This window comes from Dipodomys spectabilis, unplaced genomic scaffold (assembly GCF_019054845.1).
Source record: "Dipodomys spectabilis isolate Male_0828 unplaced genomic scaffold, ASM1905484v1 ptg000138l, whole genome shotgun sequence".
Classification (NCBI taxonomy): domain Eukaryota; kingdom Metazoa; phylum Chordata; class Mammalia; order Rodentia; family Heteromyidae; genus Dipodomys; species Dipodomys spectabilis.
The window spans coordinates 14,940,724-14,958,798 of record NW_024870815.1 but is presented as its reverse complement, the minus strand read 5'-3'; the positions used below and the strand labels follow the sequence as shown (position 1 = coordinate 14,958,798).

At 37.7% G+C, this 18,075-nt stretch overlaps 1 protein-coding gene across 1 annotated transcript in view; it reads left to right on the top strand.

Annotated features, from left to right (window-relative positions):
- Arl15 (ADP ribosylation factor like GTPase 15) overlaps positions 1 to 18,075 on the top strand; it is a 260,817-nt gene that overhangs the window by 186,090 nt on the left and 56,652 nt on the right. The gene's annotated exons all lie outside the window — the stretch shown is intronic.

The window sequence follows — 18,075 nt, the reverse complement described above, 5'->3', positions numbered from 1 at the left end:
AGTTTCAAGATGTTTTTTTACCATGCCAAAGTCTGCAGAAAGTCTTGGAACACCAAAACCCTGATGTGGAAATCTGTCAAACTTGCACTGTAATGCACTTCTTTGGAGATAGCATGCTCATTGTTCATTTGAGAAGAAGAATAAATGTGCTAATTGACACTCAATTTCCACTGTCATTCTTCCCATCCTCCTTTGCCTGTTCTGCCTACATCCTAGGAAACACTTGTTTCTATCTTCTCAGACCTATGCTTAATACTGGGATTAATAAATGAGTGAAGCCCCCTTGGGCACCAGGCATTGAGCTGGGTATTATATTTTCATTATCTTATTTGAACCATAGTGTTAAGTAATCTACCTCTGTGCTTTAAAAGTCTCAAGTCACACAAATTTGTAAAGAAAAAGATGAGGTGTGTATTTATACACCATTTTATGAAACTTTGATAGAGATTACTTTCTACTGTCTCCTCTCTCATAGTCTCTAGAGAGCATTATCATCATAATTTAAAACTTAAATTTAAAACATGCAACTTTCGGGTATCCTTTAGGTCTTGGATCCAGTTTAAAGGAGGTACAGTTAAATGATGAAATTGTTCCACAACACTTAATGTGAACACTTCTGTCAATTTCTTGAAAAAAAATAGAACATCTATATGATATATATATACATATGTGTGTATATGTGTGTGTGTGTGTGTGTGTGTGTGTGTGTGTATACACACACACACACACACACACACATCTTCTGATCAATGCTTAAGGCATGAGGACAATAAGCAAATGTTTGGGTTTAGGAATTGTTACAAGCTGATTCAAATAGATTTCAAAATAAAACTTACTGTTCAAAAACTGACATAACGCTCTCCTATATGGTTCCAATTACAGTTCCTGGGCTGGCTTCCAGCCCCCAGGATCACTATGATGGGGGTTTCATTAGCAGTGAGTATGAGTTCCTCTCTCAGTGAATTGGCGTTTGGTAACGTGGAGTTTCCAATATATAGGGTTGTAGTAAATGGTGATTCTTTATGTAAATCACAGTAGTCCCAGAAATGTCATACGTGACATAGTATACACAGCTTATGTTTAAATAATAGCTTTTTAAATTTATCTGGCTGGTTGGTTGACTGGCTTTTGAGACAGGATCTTACTATGTACTTCAAACTGGCTTCAAAATCTTGATCCTCCTACCTCTACCTCCTACATGCTAGGATTACAGGTATATATCACTACATGTACCCTTCCATTACAAATGTTGTAGTTTCCAGCCATTCGCTATAATAAAAATTATGCAAATATTTTAGAGGGCACTTTGCTATACCTGTCAAAATTATAATTACATTCTTACTGGTAGTAGTTTTCTTGATATACTTGTTGAACTATATCAAGCCACAGGTTCAATGGAAGTATTACTGATAGTAGTAAAAAAACTAAACAACGTAAGTATCATTAGTAAGGAAGTAGTTAAATATGTCTTTTCTGGATTTTATATATAGAGAGAGAGACAGACAGACAGACAGACAGAGACAGAGAGACAGAGACAGAGAGAGATTAAATTAATACAAACACAAAATCTGAAAGCATACAACTTTTTTTTTCCTGTAAGGATATGCAAAAATATGTCACAAGATGACTTTGCAGACTAGAACTGGGATGTTAGAAAAGCATATAGTTTTATCTTTTTTCATGACTTTTTTTTACTGTCAGAATTTCCGAAACTCATGCACGTATTCTGCCTTATTTTTAAATTTTAATTTGGTCTTCACAATTTTCATAATAACATAAGGCATATTGTTTTCCTTCTTTAGTTTTTATGTGCCACAAATTAACATAATCTGAATCTTTTGGAGCTCCACCGTGATGCCACAAGTAGAAAATTCTGCATGTATGTGATGGGTCAGAAACCAGGTGTACTGAAGATACTGTGTAACATTATCTTTAGGCTGTGTACATAAGGTGTGTGTGGGATCTAGATGGATTTTGTGTCTAGACTTGGATATCATCACCGAGAATCTCATTATGTATATGCAAATATTCTGAAATCTGAAATAATTTAGTTTCCAAGCATTTTGGATAAGGAATGGGCAATCTATAGTAAATGCTATTTTAGAGCACAATAAAACCAACAGAGTTGTTTTTTTTTTTTTGGCCAGTTTCAAAATCACTTGCTGTGCGCCAGTAACTCACACCTGTAAGCCTAGCTACCTAGAAGGCTGAGCTCTGAGGACCCTGGTTCAAATTCAACCCAGGCAGGAGACTCTTATCTCCAATTAATCATAGAAAAAGCCAAAAGTGGCACTGTGGCTCAAGTGGTAGAGTGCTAGCCTTGAACAGAAGGAGCCCAGGGACCGTGCCCAGGCACAGAATTCAAGCCCCAGGACAGGCAAAAAGAAGAAAAAAGCATTTCACGCTCTTTGACCCTTTTAGTTCTAATGATCTCTGAAGTCTATGATTGTATTGTTTTGTCCAATCTAAGCACAACCTGAAAACTTTTTCAAGCTTATAATATTGTTTTACAGGGAAGCAATTACCCTGTTTCCTTTTTGTGCTTGGTATTTCCTATGTCTTGCCTATGGAGATAGGGAGAGACAAAGTCTAACATTTGGACTTGTGATGAAAGGACAAGCATCCTGCCAGGCTCCAGTGGCTCATGCCTGTAATCCTAGCTACTCACCAAGCTAGAACCTGAGGATCGCAGTCCTAAGCCAGTCTGGACAGAAAAGTCCACATGACTCTGTCTCTTGATGTTTTGAGGAAGGTAAAAATGGCAGAGTTCTACCCAGTGTTCCAGAAATATAGCCTGACAACTTTTATTTTGTGAGTATAAAAGGCACAGAGGATTGGAAGTACTGGAATACATTCTGAGCTGAGTTTGAAAATCCAGGTCAAGTCCTATCTTGGCCAAGAATATGTAATATTGGAAGAATCTTTTCCCTCACTCCCTCAAAGAGATGGAGTAAACACTAATGATGGCAAGAAAACAGGTCACGCATATTGATACATATCACAACAGTGAACCTGGGCATCTAGCACACAAAACACTGTGTTCCTTCACCCAGCAACACAAGAACTACAAGAAAGACTACTCTTGAGCTAAATGCTTCTCTTATAACCAACTGGTAAGGGTGATAAGCTATCTCTAACCTGTTTGGCATTCTAAACTCTGCCCTTGAATTAGTTAGTTAGAACTCGAGAAATCTCTATGCTCCAGCTTCATAGCTTTGGGTCATATTGCTGGCACTGAAGGAGTTTACTTGTGTGGGGGCGGGGGGAGGGTGTTCACATGCGTGTGTGCACCAGTCCTTGGGCTTGAACTCAGGGGCTGGATGGCTGTCCCTGAGATTTATTGCTCAAGGCTACTTAGTACTCTGCCACTTGAGCTACAATTCCACTTCTGGTTTTGTGCTAATTAATTGGAGATAAGAGTCTCATGGATGTTCCTGCTTGGGATGGCCTCAAACATGATCCTCAGATCTCAGCCTCTTAAGAAGGTAGGACTATAGGTGCTTGGACATTTGTGTGTGTGTGTGTGTGTGTGTGTGTGTGTGTGTGTGTGTGTGTGTGTGTGTGTGTGTGTGTGTGTGTCCTGGAGCTATCTGTCATCAAGAACTACAATTTTTAAAAAAGCAGCATTATGAAAAGTACACTATTAGAGCCAGGATGGTTACACATGCCCATAATCCGAGCACTTGGGACATAGAGGCAGAAGGATCAGGAGTTCAAGACCAGGTTGGCTTTATAGCAAGATCCTGTGTCCAAAAAAAAAACAAAAACAAAAAAACCAACACCAATCCAGTAGACAGAAACAAATAATTAAAATTAAAATCAGAATTAAACAAATTAAAGTCCAAAAAAACAGAAAATATCAACAAAACAAAGAGTTGTTTCTTTGAAAAATTAACAAAATTGACAAACCCTTAGCAAATCCTGTGAAAAAAAGAAAAGAACATGCCCAAATAAACAAACTCAGAGATAAGAAAGGAAACATCACCACAGAAGCAACCAAGATTCAGAACATTTTAAAGGAATACTTCTCAAACCTTTATGCTAATAAGTTTGAGAATCTGTAAGAAATAGACGAATTTCTAGCAAATATTGACATGTTTAAACTAAACCAAGATGATTTAAACGAACTTAACAGATCCATATCCAGGATTGAAATAGAAACAGCAATAAGAGACCTCCCACCCAAGAAAAATCCAGGACCAGATGGATTTACAGCTGAATTCTACAAGGCCTTCAAAGCAGAACTCACACCAATACTCCTCCAACTCTTCAATGAAATTGAAAGTGAAAATTCACTACCAAACTCCTTCTATGAAGCCATAATACCTTCATCCCAAAACCAGGCAGGGACTCATCAAAGAAAGAGAACTACAAACCCATTTCTTTGATGAACATTAATGCAAGACTTCTCAACAAAATTTTGGCCAATTAAGCCTGAGGCCGGTAGCTCATGGCTGTAATCTTAGCTACTCAAGAGGCTGAGATCTGAGGATCATGGTTCAAAGCCAACCCAGGCAGGAAAGACTGTGAGACTTTTATCTCCAATAAACCACCAGAAAACCAGAAGTGGTGCCATGGCTCAAGTGGTAGAGCACTAGCCGTGAACTGAAGAGCTGAGGGATGAGGGACAGCGCCCAGGCCCAGAGTTCAAGCCCCACAACCGACAAAAAAAAAAAAAATCAACTTCAACAACTCATCAAAAAAATCATACACTATGATCAAACGGATTCATTCAGGGATGCAAAGCTGATTCAATATACACATATAAATTAATATAATTCTTCACATCAACAAGAGCAGGGATAAGAACCACATGGTTATCTCAATAGATACAGAAAAAGCATTTGACAAAATCCAACACCTCTTTATGATGAGAGCTCTGGGAAAACAAGGAATCCATGGAATATTCCTCAATATAATATAGGTTGTGTAGGACAAATGTACAGCCAGCATTATACTTAATGGTGAAAAGCTAAAGCCATTTCTTCTAAATTCAGGAATGAGACAAGGAAGTCCACTCTCTCCACTTCTCTTCAATTTAGTATTAGAATGCCTACCTAGAGCAATAAGACAAGATGCAAACATAAAGGGGATCCAAATAGGGAAAGCTAAAATAAAACTCTCCCTCTTTGCAGATGACATTATCTTGTATTTAAAACACCCCCATAGACCCCACTCCCAAGTTACTCAAGCTGATCCGAAATTTTGGCAAAGTAGCAGGGTATAAAATTAACCCTCAACTATCAATAGCTTTCTATATGCCAATAACGAGAAGAGCATGGCTGAAATCAGGAAAGCAACTCCTTTTGTAATAGCCCTAGGAGTTAACTAAAGAAGTGAAGGACCTCTGTGATGGAAACTTTAAAAACATGAAAAAGGAAATTAAAGCAGAACTAAGGACATTATATACTTTTTTTTTTTTTTTTGGTCAGTCGTGGGGCTTGAACTCTGGGCTTGGCTGCTATCCCTCAGCTCTTCAGCTCAAGGAGAGCTCTCTACCACTTGAGCCACAGCACCACTTCCTTCCAATGAGATGTACAAGACAATTTAGGTGGGGGAGGGGAATGTAGTTGTGGAAATGGGAGGGAAGGGATGGTAGGGGAAAAACAAAGGAGGAGGGAACAATGCTTGATAAGAAATGTACTCATTATCTTGCTCATTTGATTGTAACCCCTCTGTACAGTACTTTCACAATAAAAAACTTACTTAAAAATAAAGCAGAACTAAGAAAGTGGAAATACCTCCTATGCTCCTGGATTGGGAGGATTAACATCGTGAAAAGGGCAATAGTGCCAAGGGTATCTACAAATTCAATGTGATACCTATCAATATTCTTCAATGAAATAGAAGAAGTGATCTAAAAATTCATATGAAACAATAAAAGATCCCAAATAGCAAAAGCAATCCTTAGCAGAAAGAACAGTGCTGGAGGAATAGCAATATCAAATTTCAAACTCTACTACAAAGCCATAGTAATCAAAACAGCTTGGTACTGGCACAAGAACAGACCTCAGGACCAATGGGTAGAACTGAAAACCCAGAAATGAACCAACAGACCTATAGCCACCTAATCTTCGATAAGGAAGCTAAAAAAAAATAGAATGGAAGAAAAACTCCTCTTCAGTAAATGGTGCTGTCAAAATTGGTTAATCACCTATAGAAAACTAAAGCTAGATCCTTTATATCACCCTGCACCAGAATCAACTCGAAGTTGATTGACCTCGAAGTCAAAACAGACACCCTGAAAACGTTACAGGAAGGAATAGGAGAGACTCTAGGTCTCCTTGGCACAGGCCGACATTTTCTTAATAGAGACCCAGAAACACAACAAATCAAAGAAAGGTTGGGCAAATGGGATTGTATGAAATTGCAGAGCTTCTGCATGGCAAAGGACATAGCTAGAAAAATCAATAGAAAGCCCACAGATTGGCAGATCTTCACTAGCCATATAACAGACAAGGACCTCATATCTAGAATTTACTCAAAAAATTAAATTCTCCAAAAACAAATCTTCAAAGAAACAACCGCCCCTTAAATAAGTGGACTAGTGACTTAAAGAGAGACTGCTCTGAAGAGTAAATAAGAAAAGCCAATAAACACATGAAGAAATGCTCAAGTTCTCTGGCCATAAAAGAAATACAAATCAAAACAACATTGAGATTCCGCCTCACCCCAGTTAGAATGGCTATAATCAAGAAATTTAATAACAACAGATGCTGGAGGGGATGTGGCCAAAAGGGAACCCTACTACATTGTTGGTGGGAGTGTAAACTCGTTCAACCCTTGTGGAAAGGAGTATGGAGGTTCCTCAGAGACTCCACATAGAACTCCCCTATGACCCAGCAATCCCACTTTTGGGCATTTACCTAAATGATCCCAAACAAGGCCATACTAAAGCTACCAGCACAGCTATGTTTATTGCAGCATTATTCACCATAGGTAAGATATGGAACCAATCTGGATGCCTCTCAGTGGATGAATGGATCAAGAAAATGTGATATACATATATATATACATATATACACACACACACATATATATTATACATATATATATATATATATATATATATATATATATATATGAATTCTGTGCTTCCATCAGAAAGAATGACATTGCCCATTTGTTAGGCAATAGAAAGACTTGGGAAAAAAATTAAATGAAGTGAAGTAAGCCAGGCCCAAAGAAACATAAGTCCCATGGTTTCCCTTATTTGCAATAACTAGTATATGTCTAGGACAAGCAGGAAACGTCACAAGCTATGTACATATGACCATATAAGATGATGCTAAGTGAAATGAGCCCCAAGATAGGGACACAAGAGGTGTTTATCTTTCTTGCTGATGTTTTAATGTACTTACAATATATTATGTGATTTTTTTTTGTTTCTTTTGTATGTTCTTCCCCCATTGTGTAACCCCTGTTTTCACTGTATTTGATGTCTGTGCCCTGCATCTTGTATATACACTTCTCTAATTTAGGGAAGGGAAGAGAAATATCAAAATGCTGCAATAAGGATACAGACTGACCCATTGTAACAATGAGATGTACAAGACACTATGTTGAAAATGAACTTTACAACTTCAGGAGGTGGGATGGGAGGGAGGAGTTAGGGAGGTGGGGAGGAAATGTATGGAAAAGGAAAAACAAAAGAGGGGAGAACAATGCTCAATCAAAGATATACTCATTACCTTATTCATGTAACTGTAACCCCTCTGTACAGTATCTTTACAATAAAAATACATATTAAATAAAACAACAACAAACAAAAAAAACATCATTTTATGTTTTTCCATGTTTCTGATTTAAAATATCCCAGGTATTAATTTTTCTTAGAATTCACACTAGAAAAAAATAATGTGTCTTATACCAGTTAAGATTTTTTTCAGTTTATGTGATAAGAAGTTGGTGTGTACCTTGTACAGTCTTATTTACCCTGTCTGAGCCAATTTCCTCATCTTTATATTAGAAAAGTAATATCATGTTAATATTTTGACTTTCAAGCATGTCTGCTTCAAGTCATTTCACCCAGCCTCTAGTCTCCTATATCCATCTGTCTGCACAGCATCTCTACGGACTCATTCTTTCAGCAGACATCTACTAAATATCCAAGGTGTGTCTAGCACTTCTCTAAGCACAAGAGATGTAGCAGTAATCAGAAAAAGCCAACTCTCTGTCCTGTTGAAATTGTCAGTGCAGTGAGAGCCTAAGTTAGTAAACACAATTACCAAGTAAAGTAGGTGTTGAGTTTGTCTGTGCTAAGTGCTAAGTGGGGAAGGCCCCAAGAAGAAAGGAAAGGGAATTGACTACCATAGGGCAAAGGACATAGAGGAGAAGAATGAAATTTCACTTGAGGGTGAGCACAGAAGGTCTCACAATAGTAAAACCAGCAAAAGTACAGCCAGTGCAAAAAGTTATTGCTAATAGGAATAACAAATGCAAAAAGACATGGCCACACCCTCATGGCAGAGATCTCTTGCCTTCTCTGCCTGGCATAAGAAGGCCTAATTTTTTCTCTCATCTAATCTATTTTACCTTTCACATAAAATTAAGATCCTAAAAAAAAAAAAATCTAGGCCGTGTGTGTGTGTGTGTGTGTGTGTGTGTGTGTGTGTGTGTGTGTGTGTGTGTTGGTTCTCACTCTCTCTTACACTCTCTCTCCCTTCCATCTCTCTCTCCTCTCTCTCTGCTCTCTTTCCCTCTCTCTCCTCTCAGTCCCTTTTCCCCTTCTCCTCTCTACTCTTATCTCCTTCTCTCCTCCCTCTCCTTCTTTCTCTCCTCTCTCTCCTCTCTTCTCAGTGCTACTAGGGTTTGAACTTAGAGCTTCACACTTGCTAGGCAGGCAGTCTGCCTTTTGAGCCAGACTCAGCCCTTTTTGTTCTAGTTATTTTTCAGATAGCGGGATTTATTTGCTTTTTGCCCCAAGTATGTGTCTAAACCTGAATTCTGTTTTGTGCGTCCTGCCTTAGCTAGAATGGCAGGCATGTATTACCCAGCTTTCACTGTTAATATGGCAAGTTGTGAAGTTTTCTTTGCCCAGGCTAATCTGGAACCATCATTTTTTGAGTCTTAGCTTCCTGTGTAACTGGGATAATAGCAATAAGACACTACTTCCAGCTGCTGATTGAAAGGAGGTTTCACAGACTTCTCACCTGTGCTATCCTCAAACCATGATCCTCCTTCTTTCAGTCTCCCAAGTTGGTAGGATTACAGACATGGGTCACCATACTGGCTCCTTCAATTCTTAATATATGTATTGATAATCTTCTCTGACAAAATTGGACTCACATGAGACTGAAAGTTCCATTTCTTTCATTATTTGGTTCCCATTGGTTAGCACATAGATAGAATGTGTCTTTGTGGGATTTTCTACCTCATCTTAGATGTCATTTAGCTTAACTATGCATCATACAGTCCATATTTAGTAGTCAATATATTTCTTTGAAAAGCAAATGCAAAGTAATCCTCAAACACTTGACACTGATCTGGAGTCATGGCTCAGCAGCATACCACCTGCCATGTGTCGAAACTCCAGTGCAGCCAAAAGAAAATAGTAATGATAATTAAAATGAAATGAAATTACTTTCTACTATATACTAATTTATTGAGGTTTGTTTTATGATCAAATATTTATTATGTCATGGAGAATTATGCCATACACACTTTAGAAAAGGTATGTTATTGGCTAGAGTGATGTATATTTTATGTTTAATTGGCCATGTAATGTGGTTGAAGCCCTCTGTGTCTATTTTCTGTCTAGATGTTCTTTGTAATACTGAAAATAAGGAGTTGAAGTCTCTCACTTTCTCTCATAGAACTCTTTCCATCTTCAGTACTGTTTTCTTCATATATTTTGGAATCTAATATTTGATGCATATGTTTGTAGTTGTTATATATTCTAAGTAAATTGATTCTTTTATTAACACATATCATTATTCTTTGTCTCCTATAAAAGTTATTGACTTGAAGTCTTTTTTGACTTGTATGAGTATGAGCTACCTTACTGTTGTTGAGTTGCTGCTTACATAGAATATTTTTTTCTGACTTTTTCACTTCAACTTATATAGCCTTTGGATTGTAAAGTGAGTTTCTTATTATCAGCATATAATTGGATCATGATTTGTTACCCCTTCTGCCAGTCCCTGCCTTTATAGTGGAGAGTTTGACCCATTTACATACGAAGTAATTACTGACAAAGAGAACCTTAGCCTCTTTGCTGTCTGTTTTCTGTAAGTCTTATGTACCTTTTGGCTCCTTATTTCCTTCCATACTACATGTGTCTGTGGATTGTTGCTGCTGTCTGGGGGTGGGAATTTGCTCCTACCTTATTCTCCCTTATACTTCTCCAGGTTATTATCATTCTTTATTTTGGGTGGGGGGGAGTCCGGTCGTGGGGCCTGAACTCTGGGCCTGGGCGCTGTCCCTCAGTTCTTCAGCTCAAGGCTAGCACACACTACCACTTGAGCCACAACGCCACTTCCAGCTTTTTTTCCCCCTGCTTATGTGGTGCTGAGGAATCGAACCCAGGGCCTCAAGCATGCAAGGCAAGTGCTCTACCTGTGAGCCACCTTCCCAGCCCAGGTTATTATCTTGGTGGTTTGTTGATGAAGTTTCCCTTCTCATTTCCTTTGGTGATTATTTGTCTAGATATTTTCTTGTGGTTACTATGGAGATTTCATTTACACTCCTAAATTTATGATAATCTACTTGGATTCAATACTAACTTAAAACGAAAAGAACTCTGTCTTTCCCTCCCTTTGTGTTTTTGTTCTCACAAATTACATTTATGCACTGTATGCCCATAAGTGTAGGTTTAAAATTATTGTTCTCTGCTTTTGTATTTTAAATAATGTAAGAAATAAAAGGAGAAATTTCAAACCTAGAACACAAAAGAACTGGCTTTTATATGTACTCATATGCTGACTTTTCCTGGCATTTTGTGTTTCTTTGCCATAGTTTTGAGTTACTATCTAATGTACTTTTGTTTTCTTTGCTTTCTGGTACAGAATTTCTACTGATAATAAACCTTTTCAGCATTTATTTAGGAATTGCTAAATTTCTTCTTCATTTTTGTAAAATAGTTTTTGACAGAAACAAAATTCTTCGTAGATGTTTTTCTTTATTCTCTTTCAGCACTTTAAAAATGTCATCCAATTCCTTTTTGGTCCTCGTGGTTTATGATGAGAAATCTGTTCATCTTACTGAGCATCTCTTGCATTTGATGAGATGCTTCTCTCTTGCTGCTTTCAGAATTCACTCCATTCCTTTGCTTTCAGTAATCTCTTCTCTTTCTTCGTGAAGATCTCTTTTCCTTGATCCTTCTTGAAATTTGTTGTCCTTTACCACATTTTGACCCATTGTTCCTTCAAATAGTTTTCCTTTCCCCTTCTCTTTTCTCCCTGGAATTCCCATTTGCTGTGGTCTATTAGGACCTGTTTATTTTTCTTTATCCTATTGTCTTCTCCTCAGAGTCTGTTATTTTAACTGAACTATTTCTATATTCATTGAATTTTTTTTGCTTGTTCACATCTAATATTAAAATTCTCTACTGAGAGGCTTAGCCTCCCAGTGTGTTTGTCATCCAAGCTACTCAAGAGGCAGATAGCAAGAGGTCACAGTTCAAATATAGCTTGGAGAAAATAGTTAACAAGATCCCTTCTCAATAAATAAGCCTAGAAGGGTGCTGTATGTCTGTAATCTCAGGGAGACCAGGGTAGGAGGATTGAGATTCAAGACCACCCCTGGGCAAAAACAGAAGACACTATTTAAAAAAAAAAAAACCAACATTTTAAAAAAAAGGCATGGCTCAAATGGTAAAGCTCCAGCCTACCAAATGTGAATCCCTGAATTCAACCCCTAATTTAAAAAAAAAAAAAACCTACTGGTGAGTTTTTAAATTTGTTTTTAAGCTTTTTGCCCCAAGAATTTCTATAGTTCCTATTATAATCTCCATCTGATTGCTGATTTTTATCTTAATGTATCACTTCCCTGGTGTGTTTAAGTGCTTTGTATGTGATTTCCTTTACGTCTATGAGCAAATGTAAAACAGTGGTTTTGAAGTCTTTCTATAGTAAATCCAGTGTCTGTGGTCCTCATTTATTCTATGAGTGGGCCAGTTTCTTTTTTGCATGCATTATAATTTTGTATAAACCATAAATTTCAAATATTTTTTGTGGAAAATTGGGCTTGTTCTCTTTGCACTAGAACATAGAAAGCAGCATAGTGCTGTCCTTATCTATTGATTCATCATTTATTTGGTTGCTATAAGCCTTTGTTTTCTAGAATTCCAACAAAGCAAATTCTGAAAATTTTTTGCATATAACTCCTTTGTTTCCTTGGGGAGTACAATCTTGAAGATACCTACTCTGACATTTTTGTAGTTATCAGTTTCCTGGCACTAAAATGTGTTAGTAAACTGTAAATTAACTTGTCTTGGGTTATTTGCTTTTTTTTTTTTTTTTTTTTTTTAGTGCTGCATATCAAATCCAGGGCCTCATGTATCCTACACAAGCACTCTACGACTGAGTTACACCCCTGGCATCCTATACAAGCACTCTACGACTGAGTTACACCCCTGGCTTAAAATTTTAAGTTTTATAGCAGTGTTTGTTTATCAAAACATTCTCCCTTAAACTGTAAAGTCTTTTCCAGTTTTAGAATTTGTAACTGAAGTTGGATTCCAGGTATATTACCGCTGTAAGCAGTACAAGCTTACAAGGAATGCTTTACCAAGTACTTCACATCTTTATAAAGCTCTACAAAGAGGAAATTGTAAATCTTACTAGGTAATCTGGGTAGGAAGAAAATGTCTGCATAGAAAAATGCATACTCTTTAAAAGTAACCTAATTGTTGAATGAAGTAAATTATTGGGAAATCAAGATTGACCTAGAAGGTGGGCACTCTTTTCCATCTTTGCTGCCATCTTCCATTTTGTATAATCCTTAGCTGAAGTCAAGTTCATTCACTTCTCCATTCCAGGTGATATGAGGGACCTGGATCCAGCAGAGCACATAAGATGTTCTCTTTAAGTAGTTTTTAGATGAACTTCAAGTTAGCATTGAACCTTGCTTTTGTAGTACCCAGAGGCAGAAGATGTATTTTTCAGTGCTAGGAAAAGCAGAGATCTTCACCCAGCAGATGGGTTCCAGAAGCTAGTGTTAGAGTATAGCACCTCCATTATCCAGGGCCAGGTTTGATGATGGAAACTGGAGTCAGTGCTTGTTCTATGTAACAGTGTTTACTTTGAGTTGAGATCCAGTGGCTCATACCTGTTACCCTTGCTACTCAGGAGGCTGAAATCAGAGGGTCACAGTTCAAAGCCAGCCAGGGCAAGAAGGACAATGAGACTTTTATCCCCAGTTAACTACCAAAAGGCCAAGAACTGGAGCTGTGGCTCAAGTGGTAGAGCACTAGCTAGGTTTGAGAGGAAAAAAAAAAGCTGTGGGACAACACCCAAACCCTGAATTCAAACCTGAATTAAAGCCATAAGACTAGCACAGAAAAAGAGGAGAAGGGCGGGGGGAAGGGAGAGAGGGAAGGAGGGAAAGAAAGAGAAAGAGAGAGAAAGAGAGAAAGCATTCAATTTATAAAAATTAGTTATATAAGAATAATATACTCCTATGCTTAGAGGCAAAATAGTTCTGGTCAGCAATATGTTGGAGGACAGCATTAAGCAATAATGCCTAATTTTCCTGACTATTTGAATATCAAATAAGGTCATGTATGGCTAGGCATTGGTGGCTCACTCCTGTAATCCTAGCTACTTAGAAGGCTGAGATCTGAGGATAATGATTTGAAGTCCCTGACACTCTCAGCTCCAGTTAACTCCAGAAAACCAAAAGTGGCACTGTGATTCAGTGGTAGAGTACTAGCCTTGAGCAAAATAAGTGCAGGGACAGGGACCAAGGCTTGAATTCAAGCCCTAGGACTGGCAGGAAATAAATAAATGAATAAATAAATAAATAAAGCCATATATGTGAAGCCTTTTACCTAGAAGACTGGCACAATACAGATTCCCAAAAATGTAGATTCTTCTTTATATATTTCTTTTCTTTTTTTGGGGGGTCGGCCGTGGGGCTTGAACTCTGGGCCTGGGCGCTGTCCCTCAGCTCTTCAGTTCAAGGCAAGCGCTCTGCCACTTGAGCTACAGCACCACTTCCAGTTTTCTGGTGGTCTATTGGAGATAGGAGTCTCACGGACTTTCCTGCCCGGGCTGGCTTTGAACCACGATCCTCAGATCTCAGCCTCCTGAGTAGCTAGGATTACAGGCATGAGCCACCAGCGCCCGGCTTCCTCTTTATATATTTCTGAAAAACAAGTGTGAGTTTCTGCAAGTTTGAGCAGACAGAGAATGAGTGAAAAGTGAAGGATGGTCAGGAGTTGGTGTTAGGGAGTAGACAGGTGATTTGTTACAGGCTTAGGCTATGGAACTTGGGAATCTGATTGAAAAATAGTTACCTTCTTCTCCTCTGTTTGTTGTATTAACAAGCTAATCTGTCAGATAGTAAGAATGTGGATGTAGACCAATGTAGAAATTGGTCTTGGATCCCAAGATAGAAGTGCATTTCCTGATGGTAGATGGAGACAATGAATGTAGCAACCTTAAGTAACTAGGCCCTTCTTGCCTGTACCTAGCATCTACCATAAACGTGTTATCCAAACCAAAGGACCCCAGCACTGGTTTCTTAAGCATGAGGATAATTCTACCCTTTAGAAGGAAGGAAAGCTCCTTTTTTATTTTTTAATTACAATTGAAAAAACAAGTAGAAGAGGAAAAATCTACTATATAGAACAGAGTTCTTGAGCCAGTATATGATATGAAAATAATCTTAGATTTTGAAATTGTAATATGATAGGCTTCCTCTCACATTCTCTTTACTAACTCTCTCAAACTCCTTAAGTGACATCCTCCCCTCCCTCCCCTCTTTTCCCCCTCCCTTACCCTGCCCTATCCATCCTAAGAAGTTCTTCCTGTTTCTCACCCAGAGAGCTCTGAACATCTACAATAACTACTCTACGATTAACTAAAATTCTGTACAACATATTTTCTTCACCATGTTCTCTACCACAGGGAACTCAAAGATTAGAAAGGCTCATTAAAGTGTACAGGATGACCCATTATAACAACAAGATGTATAAGACACTATGTTGAAATGAACATTACAGCTTTGGTGGATGGAGCGGGGGGAGGAAAGGAATGGTAGGGGAAAAACAAAGGAGGAGTAACAATGCTTCATACGAAATGGACTATAACAGTGCTCCACATGAAATGGACTCATTACCTTACTCATGTAACAGTAACCCCTCTGTACAGCATCTTTACAATAAAAATACATATTAAAAAAGTATACAGACAACCCAGAGCTTATTTTGCTGTATAAAAAGTTTGTTTTAATAACAGAAATTGTAAACATGTAAACATAGTAAGCATCTATGAGCTCCTACTCAATACTAATAACCCTTGGCATTTATATAGTATTTTTTTTGTAGTTCCCAAGGCACTTATATCATATTCCTAATTCCTCTAAGGTTAATGAAATCTTGTTCATTTTATAGAAGAGAGATAGGCTCAGAGAGGTTAAGTAAGAAACTTCCCCAGCACTTGAGAGCCTAGTAATTGGCAAATTGAGAGCTCCATTCAAGTCTTCATTTTCTTTCTATACCACAGCCATATTTCCTAGGGATAGTCTTGTTCAGCATGCATATAAATATTTATGAACATTATGTCACTGCTCTGAATGAGTATTTATTATTATTTTGACTGTTTTATGATCATGAGTTGCTGTAGCAAAGTGGACATTTGCAAAAGTTCAATGTACAGCGTTTTTATATTCCCTCCACTTTGAAATTTTCACCCTTTGCTAGCAACAACATTGTTATGTAACAACAAATAGAACATTTCCCTACTTGTCATCTAATAAAACTGTTTTGGATTATTTGTTCTTTTCACATACTTAAACACACCTTAGACTCCATGTTACAGATATTCCTTTCTACTGACTATAAAGTCCCAGTGCAGTTTCTTATTTGAATGTTTTCTCATTTGACACCTAATAATAAAAAAAAGTCATTGGCACAATAATAGAGTTTCATCTTTCTTCATGTTTAAAAGCATTTAGAAATTATTGTAGTTCTTACACAAAAATTGCAGTAGAATTAAATAGGCATTTCCCTAGAGAGATGAAGATTGAAATTTGAAAGTAAATCACTACTAACTTTCAGCCAACAACAAGAAAATAAAAAATCATGGAGATGATATTTTTTTCATTCTTTTTTTTTAATGCAACACTAAAACCAGGGAGTGTCCTATAAAACAGGCCCAAAGCACGTTTTGTACCTAAGCTAAAAATTACTTTTGTGGCCTTTGACATATCAAGGGACTTTGCTATTATAAAGCAAGCATAATAAGAAATGTGTTCAACCTTTTAGAAATTTAAACAGAAGAAACTGCCTTTGTCTATGCAAGGACTCGGGTCCATTCACTCTCTTCTTTCACATGCAATTTCCAAAATCACTGCACAGATTGTCCAAAACACATTTGTACTAATTGTTCTGTTTATGAAACTTGAGTTACCATTCCCCAAAGCATGAAATACTAAAAGAAATACTTTTTCTTTTATCCAAAGCCTAAGAGAATTAGTAAAAATATAATGTAACAGTTGGTAAGGAAGGAACAACTTATCACAGAGGAAAAGAGCCATGGAGAAACAATTGTTCTATCCAGGTCTCTCTATGTATTAATGGTCATCAGATCAAAAGTATGGGGGGAGGAGTGGCTGGGAAGGTGGTTCAGTGGTCCAGTGCTTGCCTTGTATGCATGAGACCCTGGGTTCAATTCCTCACTACCACACAAGCAGAAAAAGCTGAAAGTGGCACTGTGGCTGAATTGGTAGAGCACTATCCTTCAGCTGAAGAGCTGAGGACAGGGCCCAGGCCCAGAGTTCAGGCCCCACGACTGACAGAAAAAGAAAAGGTATGGAGGGAAAAGGGAGATTTTTTTCAAAAAGTTGCATGAAGGTGTAGTTGTATTATCTCCATCAATGCTTTTAAAAATTAAGTCTGCAAACTGATGCCAATAGACAAGACTATAAATATAGACTTCGAGAGAGTTCATTTAAGAAACTTACAGTGATTTGACAACTATAAAGCATCCAAGTGTATGACTTTTGAATGCTATAACAGCATAGCTCAGGTCTGTGATGGATTAGAAAATAGAAAACAAACCAGCTCCCTTATCACAGATGGCATTGGAAGCTCTGCTATCACTCAAGGGCTGCAAACTTTTTCTGGAAAGGGTCATATTGTAAATATTTTAAGCCCTACAGATCATACTCAAAACTTCCAACTGCCCTACTCTTATACCAAAGCACCAGAGATATTATATATAAACAAATAGATGTAGCTGTGTTCCATTGACATTTGAATTTCATCTAATTTTTTACAGGTCACAGAAATACTACTATTATTTTGATTTCCCCCCCTCCCAACCATCTAAAAATGGGAAATGCATTCTTAGTTCCTGCAGGCTATACAAAAACAGGCAGTGGGCCTGATCTGGCCCTCAGGCAGGGTCTGCTGACCCAGCTAGAACTGCAGCCCAGACATCCAAGAACAGATGCTGTTCTGCGTCCCCTCTGTCTCTGGGATTTTAATTGCCACTTTCACTGTGCAGTTGGAGTTATTATTCAAGATTACCTTAGAGCACTCATAATGCTTAGAACATTATGTTTAATAAAGTCCAGAAGGAAAAATGTTCCAAGTATCACCGTGGGAATACATTTTAGGATGCACTGTGACCTGCTGGTCTACATGAAATTTGCTGAAATTAAAAAAGAAAGAAAGAAAGAAGGAAAGAAAGAAAGAAAGAAAGAAAGAAAGAAAGAAAGAAAGAAAGAAAGAAAGAAAGAAAGAAAGAAAGAAAGAAAGAAAGAAAGAAAGAAAGAGAAGAAAGATAGAAAGAAAGAAAAGACATCATTGAAGAAAACTGGGACAAATCTCTTTATCAGGTGTAGAAGCATAACAGTGAACTATTTTAGTTTGCTACCCACAATGATAGAGCATGCATGGAAATTCTG